A 25498-nucleotide genomic window follows, 5' to 3' on the forward strand; every position below is an offset into this window, starting at 1 on the left:
AGAAAAGTGATTACCCTGGAGGGGCCCTCGACCTTTGCTGAAGCCACTGGGACGTTCAGGCGACTGAACAGGTTGAGGAGGCTGTCCAGCCTATCCGGGGCATGTTCCGCCTGCTCGATGAGCAAGAAGTCGTCCAAGTAATGGATCACCCTTGGACAATGGGCATGGTTGACCAGAATCCAGTGAAGTGCTTGGGCGAACTGGTTAAAGAGCCAGGGGCTGCTCTTTGACCCGAACGTCAAGCGGGTGGCAAAATAATACTTTGCCCTCCATTTGATGCCGTAGAACTTCCACAGGTCAGGCAGAATTGGCAGCAACTTGAAGGCATCAGAAATGTCAGCCTTCGACAACCAAGCTCCTGCCCCGACCTGTAAGATGAGTTCTATGGCCTCGTCCAGAGAAGAATACTGCATGGAGAATTCGTCTGACGGGACCAGGGAATTTAGGCTGGGGGGTGCTGGATGCATGAGGAGCAGACAGGTCGTAGATTAATCTTTTTTTATTTGAGGATTTCTTGGTGACCAAGCCTATGGGGCTGACCCAGTACACAAGGAAAGGAGATTCGGCAAATGGACCAATCATGAAGCCTTTCTGCAACTCAGCCTCCAACGATTCGTCCACCGCCACGGGGTCCGCAAGAGATGAGAGAAGGTTGGGGCATTCATGAGTGACCTGCGGAAGGGTGACTAACCCTGTATGGAAACCCTCCGAAAAACCCTGTTTGAGAAACAGGACGAACCTGGGGTCATGATGTTGTTAGAGGAGGGAGAGTAACAGGTCAATGTTGACCCCCTCTAGTCAGGAGCGTTTGGCCGTGCGTTGGGAACAGGAGAACTGAGGATGGGCCCTAAAGCAGATGGAGCAAATGCTCAAGGCTTTGCACTTATCATAACTGCAGAAACCTAGATTGAAACTGTTGCATATTTGATTCTTCCCTAAGAAGGTGATGGGACGACCTAGTTTGTCCGTGAAGGGGTTGGATTTCTGCGCATCGGTGTTGATCATTGGCCTGGCAGAGGGTGGGTTGGTGACATGGGGGCACCAATCGGAAGAATGGAGGACTGATTGGCAACCGGCACAAGCTGGGGCTTTCTGGCCGGCAAAATGCCTGCAAAAGAGCTCTATGTCCAAGACAGCCCAGTTGGTGACATGCTGGTACTGGAGGAACGCCGCTGCAGCTTTTGCGGAAAATGACCGGTGGTATTCGTAAAAGGCGGAGCCGCCGTATTTGTACCCTAACTCGGTGATCCTGTATAGATATGTATCCAGTTCTTCCCTGCGGTGGGGATGAATGGAGCACACAATATCACGGTACAGGCTGAAGGTCAGCATGAATTCGGGAATGGTAAGCTTCCTATTGAGGCGGACGTCTTTAGACCTCAGCACCACCGATACATCACCGCAGGCAATTGTCCGGTTTTCGACCGTGTCGTGGGTGGAGATCAGGATGGCGGCTAAGTTGATGTCCTTTCCTGCCAGGATATCCCGCCTGATATTCTCTGGTACGAAGAAAGCGGGGGCGATGTCGGGAGTGCCAAGACTTGTACCTGGGGTGTTGGCCTGGGAAGTTGAAGGAACAGCTTCGGGCTCCATGGGAGGAGGAGACGTGGAACCCTTGAGTCTGGAATCGATGTCCGATATTGATGACGATAAGTTGTTGACATGCCTGCACCATGCGGCGGGCCAGAAGCCAAGGATGGGCCCTGACCTGTCTCATGTTCTGCCCCGGGCGAGCCCCCCCCTTACCACGGCCCCGGCCCAGGCCAGGTCAAGATGGTGGAAAAGTGCCAGGACCTGGGGCAGCCGCGGCGGAGCGGACCCGGCCCGAGCAGAGGACCCTGGGCCCCATCCCCACGCACGCTGTATCTGAGTGGGGGGCCAAGGGTGGCTGAGGGGCCGCTCATCTGTGGAGTGAAAGTGCGCCTCGGCAGGCCCTGACCCCGCAGGCGACAGCCGGCAGACTAGGGAGCTGCGCCTACACCGAGGCAGAGAGCCGACCCATCCACAGGGGATGCGCAGCTCTCTGCGTCCCCATCTGCCGCTCCCTCCGGCTCTGACACCGGTGACGCGACCTGCAGGGAGGAGGAGACACGCGGCGCCCCCCCACAGGAGCATCGGCTGGGAGAAGCGGCCCGTGCCGGTTGGATCTCCGCAGCGCTCTGAAGGCAGGGACCCCGCTGCAGCCGCCCGTGGCCCCCGGATGCACACCTACAGGCCGCAGCCGTAAAAGTATGTGAGGCTGACCGGGGATCAGCCGGGGCGGCTATGCATGCGTGCGGAGGAAGCGGTGAGCGGAGACGTGCTGGGGGGAAAGTGAAGCTGGCGGTGGGCGCCCGGACATGCGGAGGAGCGACGGCGTGACAGCTTACCACGATAACCGCTGCGCAGGAGAGGGTACTGCCTCCGCCGCCGCTGCTGCTCGTCGATGTAGGAAGGCCGGAACCGGAAGTCACACTCGGATGACGTCACCGCAATGCACCACGCGATGCCGACACCTGTGGGAGGCCGTGCGGCCGGCTAAGTACCCTATGCCCCTCCCACAAATGCAGGCTGGAAATCCAGCCTGCTGTACATGTGAGATCCATGCGTATAAATGTGAATCTTGATATACCTAGCAAATATTTATATAAACAACCATATCCCCATGTAGCCAGGGGGAAAAATTGATGCGTATAAAAACCATAGTGATCCGCTGCCTTATCTATATGAGCACAGTACAATGCATGCTATTACAATATTCCGATACTAGTGGAGATTACATAAATTATTAGAAATTGTATAGTCCAGTGAAGGGCAAACCGCGGCTCCCCAGCCGCTGCAACACCACAAATCCAACCATGCCCCGCTGCAGGCTAATAGCTGTAAGCAGACTGGGCATGCTGGGAGCTGCAGTACCACAGCAGCCGGAGAGCCACAGTCCACCCACCCCTGGCATGGACTAATGGAATTTAAACCACACTGAACTAGGGAAAAAAGGCACAATTTGATAGGCCAAAAAGACCTTAGTATCAAGTCCTACCACATCTGGAGACCGCAACTGGAGTCCTAATATCTGGAGACAGACTGAGATGCTTCAATAAAATACTGTAAAGAAGTGTAAAATATATCAAGTTACTATTGTGACATAAATATATCCAAATAAACACAAAAAATTATTAATAACAAATGCATCCACCTATACTGAGTCAGATATACCACATAAATCCATATTATGTCCACTTAATGCAGAGCTGGTTGACAGAGTGACCACATTCTACAAAGTGTTTAGCTACTGGCTTATCCATTGTCTGTTTTCTGGTCGTGCTCTTATGTTTGTTAATGCATTGCCTAATCTCCATCGTGGTCTCTCCCACGTATATAATGCTGTACGGATACTGTAGCATATAAATAACATTTCTCGATCTACAGGTATAATACTGTTTGATTTTATAAGTCTTCCCAATGTAGGGATGGGCAATAGTGGGGCTTAATAAGGTTACCACAGTTGCAGCAACCTAGGCATGGAAAGTTACTGTAAGGGATCGTCTCTTTTCACGGGGTCACACTCACAGATATCTTCGCAGACACGATTATAATGTCCAAACTCTTGCTTTATTTCAGACACTTTAGCAAAGCACAGGTTACGAAGTCGCAGCTTCAACTTATCACGTATGACATCCACACAAAATAACAATCCCTTGCCCGGCTAGGCTCTAACTAAACACATAAGCGTATCCCTGACTCATCTAGAGAGCCCTGTTCACACTTGGAACACAAATGCATCTTTCCTCAGCCATTCAGTCCAGCAACCTCCAGGCTGTGACACTTCAATGCCTTTTGGGGGATTGTGGCCCAGTAATCCTCCCGACTCTGGCCTCGTGATCCTTGTTTCACAGGCATCACCGCGTCCCCCAAAGTTCAGGCTATTGCCTAGCCTTGTGGCCCATCAGCCCACCTGGCTGAGATCACTCACACAGAGCCTCACCAGGACTCTGCTTCACAAGACATTCCAGAGTGAAACACACCCAAGATCCAGTAGCAGGATTAAATAGGATCCCCGGACATGAGCATGCCTCAAGTCTGGGAATGGAACCTGGGGAACAGGCACCCACCCAACACATTGCCTGTTCCCAGTAAAAGCCTGCCCTGAACTAGCTGAACCAGCTACACTATCTACATGGTGTCCCCCAAATATTTTAGTGGACACCTGAACTAGGGCTTTTACTCCCCCAAGGCCGGGATTCTTGGTGACACGCTCCCAATGCACACAACACCCCTTTTATCATGCTTCCCCGTGACTTTACTGCACACCTCAATGTTCACATTGCCACAGTACCAAATGTAGAAACAAAGGGAATGCGTGCATCAATCTTAACAGTAGATGTGGAATGAAGTGTGGTCTCTCCGTCAACCAAACCAACCTTAACTCTGGTACTCTGCAATAATTTGCTTAGATAGCCTCCCTCCGCAAATTTCTTACCCATCTCTTTAGTTCTCACTTCAAATGTTTCATCCTCTGATACCTCTCTTCATTTACTATTGTCAGGATAGGTGATCAATAGGGATGAGCAAATCGACTTCGGATGAAACATCCAAAGTCGATTTGCATAAAAATGAATTTCAATACTGTACCGAGCCAGCTCTCTCCATACAGTATTAGAATGTATTGGCTCCAATGAGCCAAAGTTATTACTTCAGAAATTGATTTATATTGTAAAAAAAAAACATTTCCCGAACTCTCGTTTGGTTCCAAGTACTCGGGTTTGCTTCCAAGTGGTACCTTGGAACCGAACCTGAGTTAGGGAAATGTTTTTTACAGTATAAATCTATTTCTGAAGTTATTTCACAAAGTAATAACTTTGGCGCATCGGAGCCAATACATTCTAATACTGTACAGAGTGCTTACTCCGTCCAGTATTGAAACAAAGTTTTATGTGAATAGACTTCAGATGTTTCATCCGAAGTCAACTAGCTCATCCCTCGTCATCAATAGCTGATCGGCAGGGGTCTGACACCTGGCACCTCAATCCATTAGTTTAAAGAGAAGGTGGCGCTCCATGTGATCACTGCTTCCTGTTCATTTCACTGCATGTTGTCTGGAAAGTGAAGTGTAATTACAAGCACACGCTCCATTCACTTTAATGCTCCACAGGAGACGACATTTAGTGTAATGACCAGGAAGCAGCGCTTGAATGGAGAGTCACCTCCTCTTCAAACAGCTGATTGGCGGTGGTGCTGTCAGCTGATCAGATATTGATGACCTATACCATGGATGTCAAACTCATGGCCCTCCAGATGTTGCAAAACTACAACTCCCATCATTCCCTGATAGCTGTAGTATGCCCTGGCATGATGGGAGTTGTAGTTTTGCAACAGCTGGAGGGCCTAAAGAAAACTCTTTGAATGAGAAGGTGTGTCCAAACTTTTGGTCTGTACTGTATATTTATGATCAGTATAGGTCCTATACTGATCATAGGTCATAAATATACAGTACAGACCAAAAGTTTGGACACACCTTCTCATTCAAAGAGTTTTCTTTAGGCTACTTTCACACTAGCGTTCGGCTGTCCACTTGTGATCTCCGTTTGAAGGGGCTCACAAGCGGACCCGAACGCTTCCGTCCAGCCCTAATGCATTCTGAGTGGACGCGGATCCGCTCAGAATGCATCAGTCTGACGGCGTTCAGCCTCCGCTCCGCTCAGCAGGTGGACACCTGAACGCTGCTTGCAGCGTTCGGGTGTCCGCCTGGCTGTGCGGAGGCATGCGGATCTGTCCAGACTTACAATGTAAGTCAATGGGGACGGATCCGTTTGAAGATGACACACTATGGCTCAATCTTCAAACGGATCCGTCCACCATTGACTTTCAATGTAAAAGTCTGGACGGATCCGCTCAGGCTACTTTCACACTTTTGTATGACTATGAAAATTGTAGATTCACACTGAAGGCATCAAAACTATGAATTAACACATGTGGAATTATATACATAACAAAAAAGTGTGAAACAACTGAAAATATATCATATTATAGGTTCTTCAAAGTAGCCACCTTTTGCTTTGATTACTGCTTTGCACACTCTTGGCATTCTCTTGTTGAGCTTCAAGAGGTAGTCACCTGAAATGGTTTTCACTTCACAGGTGTGCCCTGTCAGGTTTAATAAGTGGGATTTCTTGCCCTCCATCAGTTGCCTTATGGAGAAGTCAGGTGGATACACAACTGATAGTCCTACTGAATAGACTGTTAGAATTTGTATTATGGCAAGAAAAAAGCAGCTAAGTAAAGAAAAACGAGTGGCCATCATTACTTTAAGAAATGAAGGTCAGTCAGTCCGAAAAATTGGGAAAACTTTGAAAGTGTCCCCAAGTGCAGTCACAAAAACCATCAAGCGCTACAAAGAAACTGGCTCACATGCGGACCGCCCCAGGAAAGGAAGACCAAGAGTCACCTCTGCTGCGGAGGATAAGTTCATCCGAGTCACCAGCCTCAGAAATCGCAGGTTAACAGCAGCTCAGATTAGAGACCAGGTCAATGCCACACAGAGTTCTAGCAGCAGACACATCTCTAGAACAACTGTTAAGAGGAGACTGTGTGAATCAGGCCTTCATGGTAGAATATCTGCTAGGAAACCACTGCTAAGAACAGGCAACAAGCAAAAGAGACTTGTTTGGGCTAAAGAACACAAGGAATGGACATGAGACCAGTGGAAATCTGTGCTTTGGTCTGATGAGTCCAAATTTGAGATCTTTGGTTCCAACCACCGTGTCTTTGTGCGATGCAGAAAAGGTGAACGGATGGACTCATGCCGGGTTCCCACCGTGAAGCATGAAGGAGGAGGAGTGATGGTGTGGGGGTGCTTTGCTGGTGACACTGTTGGGGATTTATTCAAAATTGAAGGCATACTGAACCAGCATGGCTACCACAGCATCTTGCAGCGGCATGCTATTCCATCCGGTTTGCGTTTAGTTGGACCATCATTTATTTTTCAACAGGACAATGACCCTAAACACATCTCCAGGCTGTGTAAGGACTATTTGACCATGAAGGAGAGTGATGGGGTGCTGCGCCAGATGACCTGGCCTCCACAGTCACCGGACCTGAACCCCAATCGAGATGGTCTGGGTTGAGCTGAACTGCATTTCAGGTGACTACCTCTTGAAGCTCATCAAGAGAATGCCAAGAGTGTGCAAAGCAGTAATCAAAGCAAAATGTGGCTACTTTGAAGAACCTAGAATATGACATTTTCAGTTGTTTCACACTTTTTTGTTATGTATATAATTCCACATGTGTTAATTCATAGTTTTGATGCCTTCAGTGTGAATCTACAATTTTCATAGTCATGAAAATAAAGAAAACTCTTTGAATGAGAAGGTGTGTCCAAACTTTTGGTCTGTACTGTACATGGCAGGACAACTCCTGTAATAAGAAAACTCAATGGCATACAATTAGGGTGGCCAGAGGTCCGGTTTTAAGCCGGACAGTCCTGCTTTCAGGCTCCCAGTCCTCCATCCGGCATTGTGTTGCATGAACATGAGTTGCAGGGTAAAAGTCACCCTCAAACTCACTTCCTGCATCGAGTCCCATGCTGGACAGGAGGAGGAGACAAAAGTTTACTTTACCGCATGCAGCACAGGCCCAACCTGTCCCCTTACTGACTAGTGACCACACAGTTGTCATGCCCCTTTTGTTTCCTCTTCAGAGGAGTTATACTCCCTTAGTGCCCCCTTCACGGTTGTTATTTCCCTTTAGTGCCCCCTTTAGGGCCCAAACACTGCAGTTATGTCCACTTAGTGCACCCTTACATTAGTTCTGGTTTCTTAGTGCCCCTCTTATAGCAGTTCTGGACCCTTAGGGCCGCCTACACAGTAATGTTTCTCCTTAGTTCCCCCGTTGCAGTAGTGCTCCTCCTTAAGGTTCCCTTACATCAGTGCTGCCTCCTTAGTCTTCCCTTACAGTAGTGATACCCCTGTAATGTTAATAAAATAAAAAAATAAAAATACTCAGCTCCATTTTCCTGAAAATGGACAACATCATGCTCTACCCAGCAAGATTGATCCTGTGATGTCAAGGCATAAGGCTTCCCTGCCACTGCAGGCTCCTTGGCACCTGCTACAACCGTAGTTTTGCCAATGGGTGTAATGTACAGCATGTCAGTTTTTGGTGTACATGTTGCTAGATGTGTCAGTATGTGGAGATCGCCCCATGATCGTTCAGCAGCTCTTCTCAAAGTGATCTACACTGCTTTGTTTCATTGTCTTAGTTTGGTGCTTCCAACATACAGAGTATGGATTCACAGAAGGAAGTTGAGCAGAGCAGATGAAACACTTCTGCATGATATTGATCTCACTAAAGGTTTAGGTCTCCTTAAAACTTAGCTGGCCATACAAATTAGATCTATGTTTGCAATACCTTCTAATGTTTGGCCTAAGCAGAACATGAATATGTATGGGAGGATTAGGAGAGATAGCTGTCAGCCAAACAAACTCATGTTTTTGGCTAGCTTCAGACATGCGGTCCAAAGAGCCGCTGAGTTTTTCACGGTTGGATGAATAATTTGATGGAAGGCTTAAAACCTTGGTCTAATCTTATACGACCTATTGGTTGATGCCCCAAATTTTGCCACAAATTAGAATTCAGTCACTGCTGTTAACCATTTATTGCATGCAGAGGGGGTCAGATGAAGGTGACTGGTGGTGAATAAGTCAGCACAAGTCTCCCTCAAGGTTAGGCAGGGGACACCAGTGTATTGGCTGGAACAACGCTCCAGCTGATGGCAACGCTATAGCAGAGGAGGGAAATGGAAGAAGCTCTTTACAGGCAGCCATTCTAGCTGGTGACTGCTTACAGAGTGGTCCTGTGCTTTTCTATGCTGCTGTTTTGCCTGCTTGGACTTATGGTGCACAACCACAGCAATAAGTGCTTTCCAGTGAAAAGAAGAACATCTGAAACATGCACCAGTGTTTTTTTTTTTTCATTTGCAGCTGAATATATATATATATATATATATATATACTAGCATAAATACCCAGCTTTGCACGGGTATATTTAATCTATTTCATTTAATGTTTCTGTATGTCATTTAAATATATCAACAGTATCCCCCTTAACAGTGACCTCTACAGCACCCCGCCCCTTAACACTGACCTCCATAGCGGACCGTCCCCTTAACTGTGACCTCCACAGTTCCCTATCCCCTTAACAGAGACCTTCACAGTGCCCACCCCCTTATCAGTGACCTCCACAGCAGCCCACCCCTTTAACAGTGACCTCGACAGCATCCCGTCCCCTTAACAGTGACCCCCACAGCAGCGTGCCCCTTTAACAGTGACCTCCACAGCAGCTGCCAGTTCATTAGTGACCTCCACAGTACGCCATCCCCCTAACAGTGATTTTCACAACACCCCTGTCTTCTACAACAATCTGCCCTTTAATACTGACCTCCATGGAGGACCATCCCCTTAACTGTGACCCCCACAGCAGCCTGCCCCTAGGGTGGCCAGAGGTTTTAGGCCGGACAGTCCGGCTTTCAGACTCCCTGTCCTCTGTCCGGCGCAGGGCCTGGATGGACACAGGGATGTTCTTTTGAACAGCTCACTCTCAGACAGCATCACTGTGCTGTCTGAGCATGAGCTACAGTGAGAAAGTCCCCCACTCTCGATTGCCTGCAGCTGACAGAAGTTGATTTTTACCTTCATTTTTTCAATCCACGTTGGCTGCGGAGTGGGAGAGGGCAGGTCTTAGCGGGACCTGGGGGTGGGGTTTTTAAGTTTGTCTTTTGAGAGTGGCCTGAATGGCCACCCTACCTACCAGGCTCAAATTTTTTGTTGGACCGCCTTTATCTTTGATTACGGCACACATTCGCTGTGGCATTGTTTTGATAAGCTTCTGCAATGTCACGAGATTTATTTCCATCCAGTGTTGCATACATTTTTCACCAAGGATTGTTGATGGTAGTGTCTGACTGCTGCGCAAAGACTTCTCCAGCACATCCCAAAGATTCTCAATGGGATTAAGGTCTGGACTCTATCGTGGCCAATTCATGTGTGAAAATGATGTCTCATGCTCCCTAAACTTTTTCACAATTTGAGACCGATGAATCCCGGCATTGTCATCTTGGAATATGCCCTTGCCATCAGGGAAGAAAAAAATCCATTAATTGAATAAACTGGTCATTCAGAATGTTCAGGTAGTCAGCTGACCTCATTCTTGGAGCACATACTGTTGCTGAACCTAGACCTGACCAACTGCAGCAACCCCAGATCATAGCACTGCCCCCACAGGCTTGTACAGCAGGCACTGGGCATGATGGGTGCATCACTTCATCTATCTCTCTTCTTACACTGATGCGCCCATTACTCTGGAACAGAGACAATCTTGACTCATCAGACCAGATGACCTTCTTCCATTGCTCCAGAGTCCAATCTTTATGCTCCCTAGCAAACTGAAGCCTTTTTGCCTCACTGATTAGTGGTTTTCTTACGGCTACACAGATGTTCAGTCCCAATCCCTTGACTTAGCTTCGCATTGTGCGTGTCAAAATGCTCTTACTTTCACTATTAACCACCTCAGCTCCCCTAGCTTAAACACCCTTAATGACCAGACCACTTTTTACAATTCTGCACTACACTACTTTCACCATTTATTGCTCGGTGATGCAACTTACCACCCAAATTAATTTTACCTCCTTTTCTTCTCACTAATAGAGCTTTCATTTGGTGGTATTTCATTGCTGCTGACATTTTTACTTTTTTGTTATTAATCGAAATTTACCGAAATGCTATCAAAAAAATTAAATTTTTCACATTCAGTTGTAATTTTTTTTTTTTTTTAAACGACATCTATATATACATTTTTCTCTAAATTTATTGTTCAACATGTCTTTGATTAAAAAAAAATGGTTTGGGTAAAAAAAATGGTTTGGGTAAAAGTTATAGCGTTTACAAACTATGGTACAAAAATGTGTATTTCCGCATTTTGAAGCAGCTCTGACTTTCTGAGCACCTGTCATGTTTCCTGAGGTTCTACAATGCCCAGACAGTAGAAAAAACCCACAAAAGACCCCATTTCGGAAAGTAGACACCCTAAGGTATTCACTGATGGGCACAGTGAGTTCATAGAACTTTTTATTTTTTGTCACAAGTTAGCGGAAAATGATGATTTTTTTTTTCTTACAAAATCTCATATTCCACTAACTTGTGACAAAAAATGAAAACTTAGATGAACTCACTATTCCCATCACGAAATACCTTGGGGTATCTTCTTTCCAAAATGGGGTCACTTGTGGGGTAGTTATACTGCCCTGGCATTTTAGGGGCCCTAATGCATGAGAAGTAGTTTGAAATCAAAATGTGTAAAAAATGCCCTGTGAAATCCGAAAGGTGCTCTTTGGAATGTGGGCCCCTTTGCCAACCTAGACTGCAAAAAAGTGTCACACATGTGGTATCGCCGTACTCAGAAGAAGTAGGGCAATGTGTTTTGGGGTTTCTTTTTACATATACCCATGCTGGGTGAGAGAAATATCTCGGCAAAAGACAACTTTTCCAATTTTTTGATACAAAGTTGGCATTTGGCCAAGATATTTATCTCACCCAGCATGGGTATATGTAAAATGACACCCAAAACACATTGCCCAACTTCTCTTGAGTATGGCGATACCACATGTTGGACACTTTTTTGCAGCCTAGATGCGCAAAGGGGCCCAAATTCCTTTTAGGAGGGCATTTTTAGACATTTGGATCCCAGACTTCTTCTCACGCTTTAGGGCCCCTAAAATGCCAGGGCAGTATAAATACCCCACATGTGACCCCATTTTGGAAAGAAGACACCCCAAGGTATTCAATGAGGGGCATGGCGAGTTCATAGAAATTTTTTATTTTTTTGCACAAGTTAGCGGAATGTTTTCTTTTTTTTCTCACAAGGTCTCCCTTTCCGCTAACTTGGGACAAAAATGTCAATCTTTCATGGACTCAAAATGCCCCTCAGCGAATACCTTGGGGTGTCTTCTTTCCAAAATGGGGTCATTTGTGGGGTGTTTGCACTGCCCTGGCATTTGAGGGTCTCCGCAATCATTACATGTATGGCCAGCATTAGGAGTTTCTGCTATTCTCCTTATATTGAGCATACAGGTAATGAGATTTTTTTTTTTCGTTCAGCCTCTGGGCTGGAAGAAAAAATTAACGGCACAGATTTCTTCATTCACATCGATCAATGTGGATGAAAAATCTCTGCCCAAAAAAAAGGAGGGGAAAGGCGTCTGCCAGGACATAGGAGCTCTGCCCAACATTCATACCCACTTAGCTTGTATGCCCTGGTAAACCCGATTTCTCCATTCACATCAATCGATGTGGATGAATAAATCATTGCCGGGATTTTTTATATTTTTTTTTATATACAAAATGTTTGCCAAAGCATATGAACACCGCCGCCCCCTCAGCTCATATGCCTCGGCAAACGTATCTTTTACTGCAGAGGAAATATCTCGTCTTGCAGCGCCGCATACACCGACTTTTGTTTAATCTGACAGCAGCGCAATGCTTCTGTCAGAATGCACATCAGTGCTGCAGCTTGTCGACCGGTTGGTCCACCTGGAAGGTAAAAAAAAAAAGAAAAAAACAGGCCGCAACGCAATAAATTTATTAACTTTATAATAACATTTGACCGGAACATATAAACTTTATTTAACTTTTTAAAAAGAACGTTAACTTTTTTGCTTACCAGTGATTTTTTTTTTTTTTTTTTTACCTTTATAGGACAAACCTCTCCTTCCCCATGGGACAATGTGCAAAGCGCAAATCGCCCAGAGATGTGGCGAAGTACATTATGCACTTTGTCCCAGGTGAAAGGAGACGTTTGCAGCAGCTCTGTGTGAATGGGCCCTATGTGCCTGTCCTGTGACATGCAATCCTTATGCTAAGTGTACATGTGTGTGGTACTTCCGGAAACACTCCCCTAAGCATAGGGCAGGGTGGTCAGGGCAGTCAGGACAGAAATAGCGGGTGTCACTCCTTATTCCACTCCTGCTACAGACACAACATGTTTTTCGGGGTGACGGTTGGGTTGAGGTACCAGCAACGACATTGGGGAAATGTCGCTCGTGTAGACGGCTCACTACACTGGTGGTTGGGGCCACGGAACCTCCTGGATACAGGAGGTTCTTGATGATCTCTACCTGAAATTTGAGGAAGGATCCTGTTCTCCCAGCCTTACTGTAGAGAACAAAACTATTATATACAGCCAATTTAATCAAATATACAGACACCTTCTTATACCAGCGTCTGGTGCGTCAGGAAACTAAATAAGGAGCCAACATCTGGTCATTGAAGTCCACCCCTCCCATGAGCGAATTATAGTCGTGGACACAGAGGGGCTTTTCAATTACACTGGTTGCTCGTTCAATTTGTATTGTCGTGTCTGCGTGAATGGAGGAGAGCATGTAAACGTCATGCTTGTCTCTCCATTTCACCGTGAGCAGTTCTTCATTACACAAGGCAGCCCTCTCCCCCTTGCAAGATGGGTGGTAATGAGCCGTTGGGGGAAGCCCCGGCAACTAGGTCGCGCGGTGCCACAGCAGCCAATCTGTTCTAGGAACAAATGCCTGAAGAGGGGCACACTTGTGTAGAAATTGTCCACATAAAGATGGTACCCCTTGCCAAATAAGGTTGACACCAAGTCCCAGACTGTCCTCCCACTGCTCCCCAGGTAGTCAGGGCAACCGACCGGCTCCAGGGTCTGATCTTTATCCTCATAGATCCGAAATTTATGGGTATAGCCTGTGGCCCTTTCACAGAGCTTATACAATTTGACCCCATACCGGGCGCGCTTGCTTGGGATGTATTGTTTGAAGCCAAGGTGCCTAATAAAATGTATAAGAGACTCGTCTACACAGATGTTTTGCTCAGGGGTATACAAATCTGCAAATTTGTTGTTGAAGTGGTCTACAAGGGGCCGAATTTTGTGGAGCCGGTCAAAAGCTGGGTGGCCTCTGGGACGGGAGGTGGTGTTGTTGCTAAAGTGCAGGAAACGCAGGATGGCCTCAAATTGTGCCCTGGACATGGCAGCAGAGAACATGAGCATGTGATGAATTGGGTTCATGGATCAATATGACCGCAATTCATGCTTTTTGGTTAGACCCATGTTGAGGAGAAGGCCCAGAAATTTTTTAAAATTCGGAAACTTGGATGGGTTTCCACCGGAAAGGCTGGACATAATAGCTTCCCGGGTTGGCGGCTATAAATTGAGTGGCATACCGATTTGTTTCTGCCACGACTATGTCCAAGAGCTCTGCAGTCAAGAACAGCTCAAAAAATCCCAGTGCCGAACCGATCTGAGCTGTCTCAACCTGAACTCCAGACTGGGTGGTGAAAGGGGGAACTAATGGTGCGGCTGAAGTTGGGGACTGACAATCAGGGTTTGCCAGCACCTCAGGGACTCTAGGGGCTCTACGGGCCTGTCTGTGCGGTGGCTGTGACGGGGTAAGTATTGCACGTGCCACCGTACCAGCTTCAACTGCCCTTCTGGTGCTCGCCACTTCACCCTGTTGAACAGCAGTGCTGGTACTAGGTCCAGGGTGGGCTGCGCTGCTGGTGTATGCCTCACCACGCAATCCGACAGCGCCAGCCCCCCTCTGCTGCCCTTGAAGTGGATCCTACGCAACCTGTGGTATAGCAACACGGGGCCGGGTACGCCTGTTGGTATCAGGGACCTCAACCTCCTCGTCCAAACTTTGGGTCAGACTGCCACTGCTTTCTACACGTTCATATTCTGACCCGCTGGATTAGTCAAATGAGGGTTCCCATTGCTCATCCGACTGGGTCAGAAGTCTGTAGGCCTCTTCAGAAGAATACCCCTTGTTTGACATTTGGACTACTAAATTTAGGGGGTATTCCCTGAGACTACCCAAGAAAAAAAGCAAGCCTGTCTTACAGATGGGAGGCTAGCAAAGTACCGGAGGCCGCTGCGATTGATAAAAAATATCAAAACAGATTTTTTTTTATTGCCGCAGCGCTTGTAAAGTGATTGTGATTGTGAGGGGCGGGCGTGGGTGAACGCACGTGTGGGCGACCGATCAGGCCTGATCGGGCAAACACTGCGTTTTGGGTGGAGGGCGAACTAGGGTGACACTAATACTATTATAGATCTGACTGTGATCAGTTTTGATCACTTACAGATACTATAAAAGTACAAATGCTGATTAGCGATACGCTATATTTATAAATATATTTATAAATATAAGGTGTTATATGGCTTGTGATTTGTTTTTTTGAAAATCATCAGCTGATGATGTAATACCCCTCTAACTTTTGCAGGCCCGCAATGCTCATGCGCGGGCCGGCTTTGAGCGTCATCTCGCGTCTCGCGAGATGACGCGCCAATGCGTGACTCTGCCTGAGACAGCCGTCTCCGGACCGCGATCCTGCGTTAGGCGGTCTGGAGGCGGTTAAACATAGCCCTGAGTTCTACTGTTGTTTTTCTTCGATTTGATTTCACCAAACGTTTAAGTGATCGCCGATCACGATCATTCAGGATTTTTTTTACACCACATTTCTTGATCGAATTAGATGGGTACCCACTATCCTTCCAGTTTTTAATAATGCGTTGGACAGTTCTTAACCCAATTTTAGTAGTTTCTGCAATCTAGAAGTTTTCTCTGCTTAAAGGGATTCTGTCACCTCCCCTAACCCAAAAAACGATTTTAAAGCAGCCATGCAGCACAGCTTACCTTGATTAGGCTGTGCTCTTTTATCTTGTAATCCGTCCAGCAGTTTCTGCAAAAAACGTTTATTGATATGCAAATGAGTCCTGAATGTGCCATGGGGGGCGTTTTGTTCCTCTTAGAGAGCCCAGTACCGCCCCTCTTACAGTGCCCAGCCCGCCTTCTTTGCACTGTCTAACCGCCCCCAGCCTGCCACAGCCTCTCCTCCCTCTCCTCCCCCTCCCTCACGCCGAACGAACTCTCGCACAGGCGCAGTACCCACTGAGGGCTGCGCCTGTGCGATCAGCAGGAGACTGAGGGCAGGAGCTTCATCCTCGTCACTGGGCATGCGCCGAGCCCAGTGACGTCCGATGCTCGCTCTTCCCTCAGTCAGCAGTTTTTTGCAGAAACTGCTGGACGGATTACAAGATAAAAGAGCACAGCCTAATCAAGGTAAGCTGTGTTTCATGGCTGCTTTAAAATCGTTTTTTGGGTTAGGGGAGGTGACAGAATCCCTTTAATGCATGCCAATGATTTGACCATTCTCAAACAGACTAACATCTTTTCCACGACCACGAGATGTGTGTTTCTACATGCATGTTTAAGAAATGAGAAGCAACTCATTGCACCAGTTGGGTTTAAATAACTTGTTGCCAACTGAAAGATAATTGCCCATGCAGTAATTATCCAATAGGAGGCTCATACCTATTTGCTTTGTTAAATCCAGGTGGCGATTAAAGTCTCTTCATATCGTCAAGAAATTAAGTGCCTGTACTTTGCTGTACTAATGGGATGCCTTCCCTGGACACGTGCACCACATGCAGACCCAAAACTCTTCTGTGCTCAGTTTTACCGCATGTTTTTTTATGTGAAAAATAAGAAATCTCAGTGTTAGATAGGTATCTAGTTATATTTACATTGTAAGGGATCGTACTCTTACAGGGGGTCAGCAATAACAGTCTTATCAAACAGGGAGTTGTCAAGCTCAAACAGTGCTTTATTTGTCACACAGCACATCACAAATCCAAGTTTGGAATCACTTTGTACAATGAAGTCGCAGCTTCACATGAGTGTGTTACATCATCACAAAACAAGAAATCATTGCCTGGCTAGGCACGCACTATACAGAGGTTTTCCCTAACCTCTATGTCAGTGTTCACACTGTGGTATTCAGCTTTGCTTAGCCATGTGGTCAGACAGCTTCCTAGCTGTGACAAATGCAACCCATTGGGGTCTTGGTCCACCAGTCCTCCTGACGGTGACCACGCAATACCTTGGGGGTATATGGTCCAACAGTCCTCCCGACTCTGATTGTGCAACACCTCTTTTCTTCAGGCGTCGCTGGTTCCCCCCAAAACTTAGGCAGACTTAGGCTTCCTTTTCGAATCAGGCTTTTTGATTCAGGCTTCCTTTTCGATTCCACTCATCCACACACTCTGAGGATTGCCTTATACCCAATATCGCACCTGGCCTCAGCTCAGGCCAGGTGAACACCTGTAGTGGACTAGGGGTGTGGACTGAGATACAGTATATGAGATATACACCCCCACCACACCTCTATCATGCATTTGACCAATATATATATATATATATATATATATATATACACACAGTGCTGCCCATAATTATTCATACCCCTGGCAAATTTTGACTTAGTTACTTTTATTTAACCAGCAAGTAATTGTTTGACGGGAAATGACATAGGTGTCTCCCAAAAGATAATAAGATGATGTACAAGAGGCATTATTGTGGAAAAAAAACACATTTCTCAGCTTTTTTTTATATTTGAGCAAAAAGTGTCCAGTCCAAAATTATTCATACCCTTCTCAATAATCAATAGAAAAGCCTTTATTGGCTATTACAGCAATCAAACGCTTCCTTTAATTGCAGACCAGGGGTATGAATAATTATGGGCAGCACTGTATATATATTTCAATTTCGGTAGTGTTAGATTAGATTTTTGCAAGCACCATATTCTTACGTGCATCCTGCAGCTGCTGACTGCTGATCAGTAACATACTTTTCACTGAACGCACTTGTGCTCAGTTTTCTGTGCAGGTTTTTTCTTTCCTTCTTTTTCTGTAGGAAGTTTTTTTTTTTTCTTCTAAATTTATCTCATTCTTTTTCTTGTATTTTTATCTTTTCCTTTTGTGTTAACTTTTTTTCTTTTTCCTAATTTTTTGGGAAATTTATCACAAGTCCCTTCAAGTGAAATCACTACATACCTCACCCTGATGATAAATAAGGTTTACACATCCCAATAAAAATAAAAATGGCTCATTCATCCCAGAGAAATTATTCAGCTGAGGGCTAAAGAGGCATACTCCATTGTTTCCTTTGAAACTGAGTCTGCCAGCGAGGGAGAAGGGGATGCCACATTTCTCTACTCCTCTTCCTCATCATCATTAGAGATGAACGAATCGAAGCTGACAAAGTGGAATTAGAATTTCAGGAAAAAAGTATATTCGCACCGAAGCCGAATCAAATTTTTTCCTAAAATGTCTTATGCACGTGTGAGGATGTGGAGAAAGGAACTCTGGGAAGGTGGGATCACCCATAATGCCATGCATGCAGTCAATCAACAGCCAGCCTGGTGATGTCACAGCCTTCAGCCATCTTGGATTATGCAAATTACCAGTGTACAGGGAAAGGGACAGTGCTAGAAAAAACTTTATTGTGCTAAAAAAAAAATATTTACAAGTGCAGGGAAAGATTATTCAAGGTGTAGGGAAAGGATAGGGAGGAATCATTCCACAGAATTTACGTTGAACAGGGTCCAGTAGAGGAGGTTATAGAACAATCCTATTACACCTTGCTGCACTGACTGGGCACCCAAATTGCCATTTTACAGCTCTATAATTCCAGCAAACGGTTCTTGTTATTGGGGTACAAGTGTTGTTTGATACAACCATTAACAGGGTTTATATTGTGGAGAATATAGGACTTATTAGCCGTTGTGTGGTGAGGTGAGAAAATTACAGCCCTTTTTGTATTATATTAGTGGCAAAAGATAAATATATTTGCCGTTCAGCAGTGCAGTTATAAGTTGTAAAGCCCTTTTTGATGTGTATTAGTGGCACACAAAAAAATATATTTGCCGCTCAGCGGTGCAGTTATTTGTTGTATAGCCCTTTTTGATGTGAATTAGTGGCACATAAAAAAAAAATATATTTGCCGTTCAGCGGTGCAGTTATATGTTGTAAAGCCCTTTTTGCTGTGTATTAGTGGCACCAAAAAAAAATATATTTGCTGTTCAGCAGTGCAGTTATTTGTTGTAAACCATTAACAGATTTATTTAACCAATCACTGGTAACAGGAGTCGTCGGAGAAGATTGGAAATTAGCAAATGTGCCCATTCACAAGAAAGATAGTAGGGTGGAATCAGGCAACTGTAGGCCAGTAAGCCTGACATCAATAATGGGGAAATTAATTAAAGCATACTTAGGGAGAGGATTGTGGAACATCTAAAATCCCATGGATTGGAAGATGAAAAACAGCATGGGTTTACTTCAGGGAGATCATGTCAAACTAATCTTATTGATTTTTTTGATTGGGTGACTAAAATAATAGATGGCGGAGGTGCAGTAGACATCACTTATCCAGACTTTAGTAAGGCTTTTGATACTGTGCCATATAGAAGGCTTATCAATAAATTGCAGTCTTTGTGCTTGGAATCCCATATTGTTGAATGGATTAGGCAGTGGCTGAGGGACAGACAACAGAGGGGTGTAGTCAATGGAGTATATTCAGACCATGGTCTAGTTACCAGTGGGACCCATATTGTTTAATATCTTTATCAGCAAAATTGCAGAAGGCCTCGATGGTAAGGTGTATCTTTTTGCTGATGACACAAAGATTTGTAACAGGGTTGATGTTCCTGGAGGGATACTTCAAATGGAAAAGGATTTAGAAAAACTAGAGGAATGGTCAAAAATCTGGCAACTAAAATTTTATGTTGATAAGTGCAAGATAATGCACCTGGGGTGTAAAAACCCAAAAGCAGAATATAAAATCTGTGATATAGTCCTAACCTCAGTATCTGATGAAAGGGATTTAGGGGTCATTATTTCAGAAGACTTAAAGGTAGGCAGACAATGTCATAGAGCAGCAGGAAATGCTAGTAGAATGCTTGGGTGTATAGGGAGAGGCATTACCAGTAGAAAGAGGGAGGTGCTCATGCCGCTCTACAGAGCACTAGTAATACCTCGTTTGGAGTACTGTGCGCAGTATTGGAGACCATATCTCCAGAAAGATATTGATACTTTGGAGAGAGTTCAGGGAAGAGCTACTAAACTAGTACATGGATTGCAGGATAAAACTTACCAGGAAAGATTAAAGGACCTTACCATGTATAGCTTGGAAGAAAGACCAGACAGAGGGGATATGATAGAAACTTTTAAATACATAAAGGGAATAAACAAGGTAAAAGAGGAGAGAATATTTAAAAGAAGAAAAACTGCTACAAGAGGACATAGTTTTAAATTACAGGGGCAAAGCTTTAAAAGTAATATCAGGAAGTGTTACTTTACTGAGAGAGTAGTGGATGCATGGAATAGTCTTCCTGCAGAAATGGTAGCTGCAAATACAGTGAAGGAGTTTGAGCATGCATGAGATAGGCATAAGGCCATCCTTCATATAAGATAGGGCCAGGGGCTATCCATAGTATTCAGTATATTAGGCAGACTAGATGGGCCAAATGGGTCTTATCTGCCGACACATTCTATGTTTCTATGTTGATTAGATTCACCTTTTCCCTGACGGACAAAGACCAACCCTTCCACTGGTCTACCTTCTGAGCGGCGATCTTAAGCCTGTCGTCCCAATTTTGAGTGGGATAATCCCCATGGACTTTGGCTGATTACTGGGGCCCTGGAAGGGTGTCCGGGAGATTGAAAACTGCAACACCCTTTCCCAGCCAGAGACTTTTAGACTTATCCCGATTGATCATGGACTCGGATGCTTCCGAGTAGCAGTCCACCTCAGACATTCCACCTCCCCTTTCGAGGACACGAAAACGGTGACATCATCAGCGTACGCTACTGCCCTCAGTGTGGCTTCCGGTACTGCCGGATCCATCCCGACTCCCGCCAACAGCCCACGATTGATCCTCTTAAAAAAAGGGATCAATCACGAACACGTAAAAAAGGGGCTTCAAAGGATAACCCAACCTCAAAAGAACAGCCAGACCAACCATTCACAAGCGGAAAACTCTCCGCCCCTGCATACAAGATCTTTAATCAATCGACAACCCCCCCCCCCCCCCCGGCAGGCCATACTTCAGAAGGACCGACCAGAGGTACTCGTAGGATTGCCACATTTTCTTAAAGCCGTGTCTGAAGTTAGCGCCGCCCTGGGCTAGCATCGCATCACTCCCAGCTAATCGCTGTGCCCGGGTCTGAGAAAGGCTTGTACCCGGGCACAGGATTACAAACCCGGACTGTCCGGGTCATTCCCGTATAGGTGCCAACCCTAGGTACTCATGGTTCACCCGATCTAAGGACAGCATGTACCCCTTCCAGTGACCTGCTCTACCCTGTTTCACTGCCTCTCGGACACCGAGCACAGCACTAAAAATGCTGCGGCCTGTAACTGAGCAATGCCGGGCCACCGAAAGGAGTTAGGGGGCAAATTTCACCAACCTGTTAAACAGTATCTTGGCCAGAATCTTTCTGTCCGTATTGAGAAGTGCTATGGGACGCCAGTTCTCAATACAGCTTGGATCTTTACCCTTTGACATAAGGATCAGGGCTGACCTCCTCATTGACTTTGGCAGAGTGTCCGAGGATAAAGACTCATTAAAAACCTCAGTTAAGAGGGCACTTAAAGAGTCCTTAAAAGGTCTTATAAAACTCAGATGTTAAGCCATCCGGGCCTGGCGACTTCTTCAGAGCTAACTCTTCCATCACCAGGATTGCTTCCTCCTTCCTGATCTCATCTACCAAAACGTCAAGAGAGAGGTGAGCTCCTGATTCAGGGGTGATTTCAGCCAGGAAAGCTGACATCTTGTCCCGATCCAGATCCCTCTTTCCCAAGATGCACGAGTAGAAGGAGCTGATGATTTCCAGGATCCCCGATCTGGACCTGTTCAGAGATCCTGTACTATCGACCAGTCCTGTCACCAACTTACTACTCACTGACATCTTGTAGTTTCTGTAGGTGTCGGGCATCAAAAACCAAAGATGTGTGCCTATCATACTGGCAACTCTTGAGCAAAGATTACATCCTAGAAATATCCTTGTGGCTACCTCCAGTTGAGATAAGATGCTCAAGTTTTCTCCTCAGACCCTGGTACAGGCGGCACCTGCCAATGGACCTGAGGCTCGAGAGCTGGTGGAAGAACTTTGCCGCCCAATCTTTGAATATCTCCCACCACTCTGACTTAGTATCACAGAGATCCAGTAAAGCTACCTGACTCTGAAGGAAGTCTTTAAAGGATTTTCTCACCTTTGCTTCATCCAGGACACTCGAATTCAGCTTCCAGTAACCTCTTCCCATTTGGGGGGACTCTGAAATATTCAAAGAAAACATGATCAGAAAGTGGTCGGAGAATTCTACCCCTACAACCTTTAAAGGAAAGAAAGTAGCCTCCTCCTTTAAAAAAATTCTATTCTAGACCTAGTCTGACTACCTCTATAGTAAGTGAAACCCCCGTGGCCTGTGGTATGCCTGATGTGGACATCCACCAGATGAGCCTCACTAGCTACACTATTTAAGAAAATGCCATCATAAGCCAGTCAGTCTCTGGCGCCTCCCCTATCTTGAGACCTTGTGATGGTATTGAATTCCCCTCCAAAGACCACCTGCCTACTCGTAAAAAGAAAAGGCTTGATCCTCATAAAGAGACTTTTCCTGTCCCACTTGGATTGGGGCCCATAGATGTTTATTAGGCGTAGTTCCTGTCCCTTCATGAGGACATTCAGGATCAAACACCTCCCCATTTCCAATTCAATTACTCGTCAGCATTCTACCATTGCAGTAAAAAGGACCGCCACTCCGCCATACGACTCGGTCACAAGAGACCAGTAGGAAGACCCTGATCTCCACTCCTTCTTGGCTTTATGAATTGCTGCCAAATCTGACAGCCTGGTCTCTTGCAAAAAAATGTCAGCTTCAACTCGGTTGAGAAAATCAAAGGCCATAAAACGAGCCGCATCCGACTTAATAATGGCGACATTAATGGTCGCAAGCGTCAGCAGAGTGGGTGCCACCATACTGAGTAATTAAATTAGACGGCCTTCTTCCCATCCTTCTCAATCCTCTTCCCCCTCTCTGGGCTGTCTTCTAGAGCAGCACGACCTCTCTTGAGGGAGACAGTGGTGTCCATCTAATTTGCCACCACTGCCTCCCTCTGCGCACCACTCCTGGCTTCCTCGATTTCAGAGCCCATTTTTGCCACCCCTCCTGAGGACCTTACATTCCCACCAGAGGGTGGTGGGGGGCCTTCTAGAGGCCCTCCCTGCTTTACTCCTGGTCCTCCACCTTCATCCAAGGTGAGGTACCGGTTGGAGAGCTCCAGAGGGGAGGCGTTTACGCCTTCCCTGGCTACTTTGGTCATGTTTCTTTTTTTAGTCCCACGTTTCCCTCAGTTTTTGGTCTCTGTCCCACTATCCTCTGCAGTGCTTTCATAGTGCGAGGTAAAGAGTCTACTAGGCACGCTCCAGTCTCTCGATCTCATTCAGCTCCCTGTCCCCTAGGGTCTCCGACTCAGGAGGGGCAGCCGCTTGGGAAGGAGCAGACGTCAGCCCAGGACAGGGTTCCTCCCGCCCCCTCTCCGCCTGGCACCTCTCCTAATAGCAATGGAACGTGGCGCAGACATAGTGGAGTGCGTCTTGACTTAGGGGGAAGACCGCAGGCTAGGAAAGGGTTACTGGGAGGAAGTGTGTTGGGGGTGAGGTTCAGGTCAATGGGGAGGAGTAGCAATTTCGCGGGCAGTATATAGGTTGGGGGTGGAGTTTGTGAGGCAGTTGGCAGTGTTAGCTAGAGTGTTTAGGGCCAAGATGTCGTCGCTGGAGGAGTTGTTGGAAGCGGTCCGGGCTGCGGTTCAGGTGCATGGAGCTGAGCGCTTGCAGCAGACCATACAGGCTGCGTTGATCCCCCCTGCTACGGCGGCCTTGCCGGCGCGTCCGCACAGGTCCAGGAGGTCGGTTCCCCCAGAGCGCCTGAGTCCGGAACCGACGCCGAGGGTACGTCGTCGCATTAGAAGCCCCCCTACGGCCCCTCCGCTGCGGTCTGCGGTGCCGGTGCCCGGTCCGGCGCCCAGACGCAGCGGGAGGAGTGTGTCGGCGCGAAGCAGGTATGCGGCTGAAGGGCGGGATGCTGCTGGCCCTGTCTCCCAGGCGGCGCGTGGACGGGAGCGCGGTCAGGCGGGTGTCTCTGCACAGGTGCGGCGTGGTGCGGAGCGCTCCATGGCGGCCTTACCTGTTGAGAGGAGGAGCAGCGCGGTCGGGCGGTCCGGTAGCCTGGGCCTTGCATCGGTCGGGGTGGAAAGGTCTTCTGCGCCGCGGCCGGCGGCTTCCGGTCGGCGGCCTTCCTGCGCTGGGATGGGGGAGCAAGGAGGAACTGATAGGAGCGTGGATGCGTCGCGCCCCCTGGCGGTGGGGCGGCGACATGGCAGCATCGCAGGGACTGTGGCTGTTGCTCCGTCTCCTGGTGTCTTGGCGCTTGATGCGGCTCGCAGCCCTCCGGCTGTGGGGCCCGGGATTGTGATGGGTGGCAGTGGTGACATTATGCGGCCTGGTGATAAGGCCTGTGCTGCAGTCAATTTAGCGGAGGACGGTCAACTGCAGTTGCAGGGTGACGGAGGGATGTCGCCGTTGGAAGAAGGAGAAGTCGGCCCAAGGGAAGAATTGGCGGCAGGCGCTGTGGACTTTCCTCTGGAGGACGACGCCGTGCCGTGTGGGATGGACGCACTACTGAGGACACCTGGAAGGAGTTCTGCGGCTGCCGGTGACGCGATCCGGGGACGGCCAGGTGAGAGATCGACGGGTCAGAACATTGTTGGGGGGGTGGGGTTGCTGCTTCTCATGCTGCAGGGGGTTCTGATGTTTTAGTGCGTGATGTGTTGTCCGGCATGTTATCGTTGCTATCAAGGCTGGATACGGGATCTGCTGTGTCCCCGGTGCCGGTTTGGGCTCCGGCGCAGGCGGGGTCATTGGGACAGGGGCCTGTGCGGGGTTTCATGGGGGCGGTCGCGGATGGTGGGGCGGCTGGTGCCCAATAGTCTGGGGCGGTTGCGGGCGTTAGGGGTGACATGGGTGATGGCGTGCGGTTGGCGGATGCAGCGAAAGGGGAGATTTATGTGTGTTTTGAGGGGCCGCTGGGGGCTCACTTGAAGCAAGAGGTGAAGGATAAGATATGGAAGGATGAATACGTGGAAATTTTTTCGTTGCTTCCGTTAGAGAAATTTAATTTGGATAGGGGTAAGCCAGATGAGAGTAAAAAGGAGGAGGAAGAGAGGAGGCGGTACAGGCTTATCCTGCGTACCTTTCAAAATTGGCTTCAAGCCTTTGCTATTCTGGCTAGCGTTGTTGGGGAAAAGGCGCCTGAGCACTGCTCTGCGCTCTTTTGCTATATGGATGCTATTGGTGAGGCGCATCGGACGTATGGGGGTGTTGCGTGGCTGCGGTATGACGAGCAGTTCCGGCAGCGGAAGGCGGTCAGGCCCAGCATTCGTTGGGACCATAAGGACATTGGTCTGTGGATGCGATTGATGGCGGCACCTAGGATGGGCCCTCAGCCCTTTCGTGGAGCGGCCGGGGGCGCCTCGGCCTCGGAGTCGCATGGGGGCAATAGGAAGGGATGTTGCTGGCAGTACAACGAAGGGCATTGCAG

This window comes from Bufo gargarizans, chromosome 4 (genome assembly GCF_014858855.1).
Source record: "Bufo gargarizans isolate SCDJY-AF-19 chromosome 4, ASM1485885v1, whole genome shotgun sequence".
NCBI classification, from domain to species: domain Eukaryota; kingdom Metazoa; phylum Chordata; class Amphibia; order Anura; family Bufonidae; genus Bufo; species Bufo gargarizans.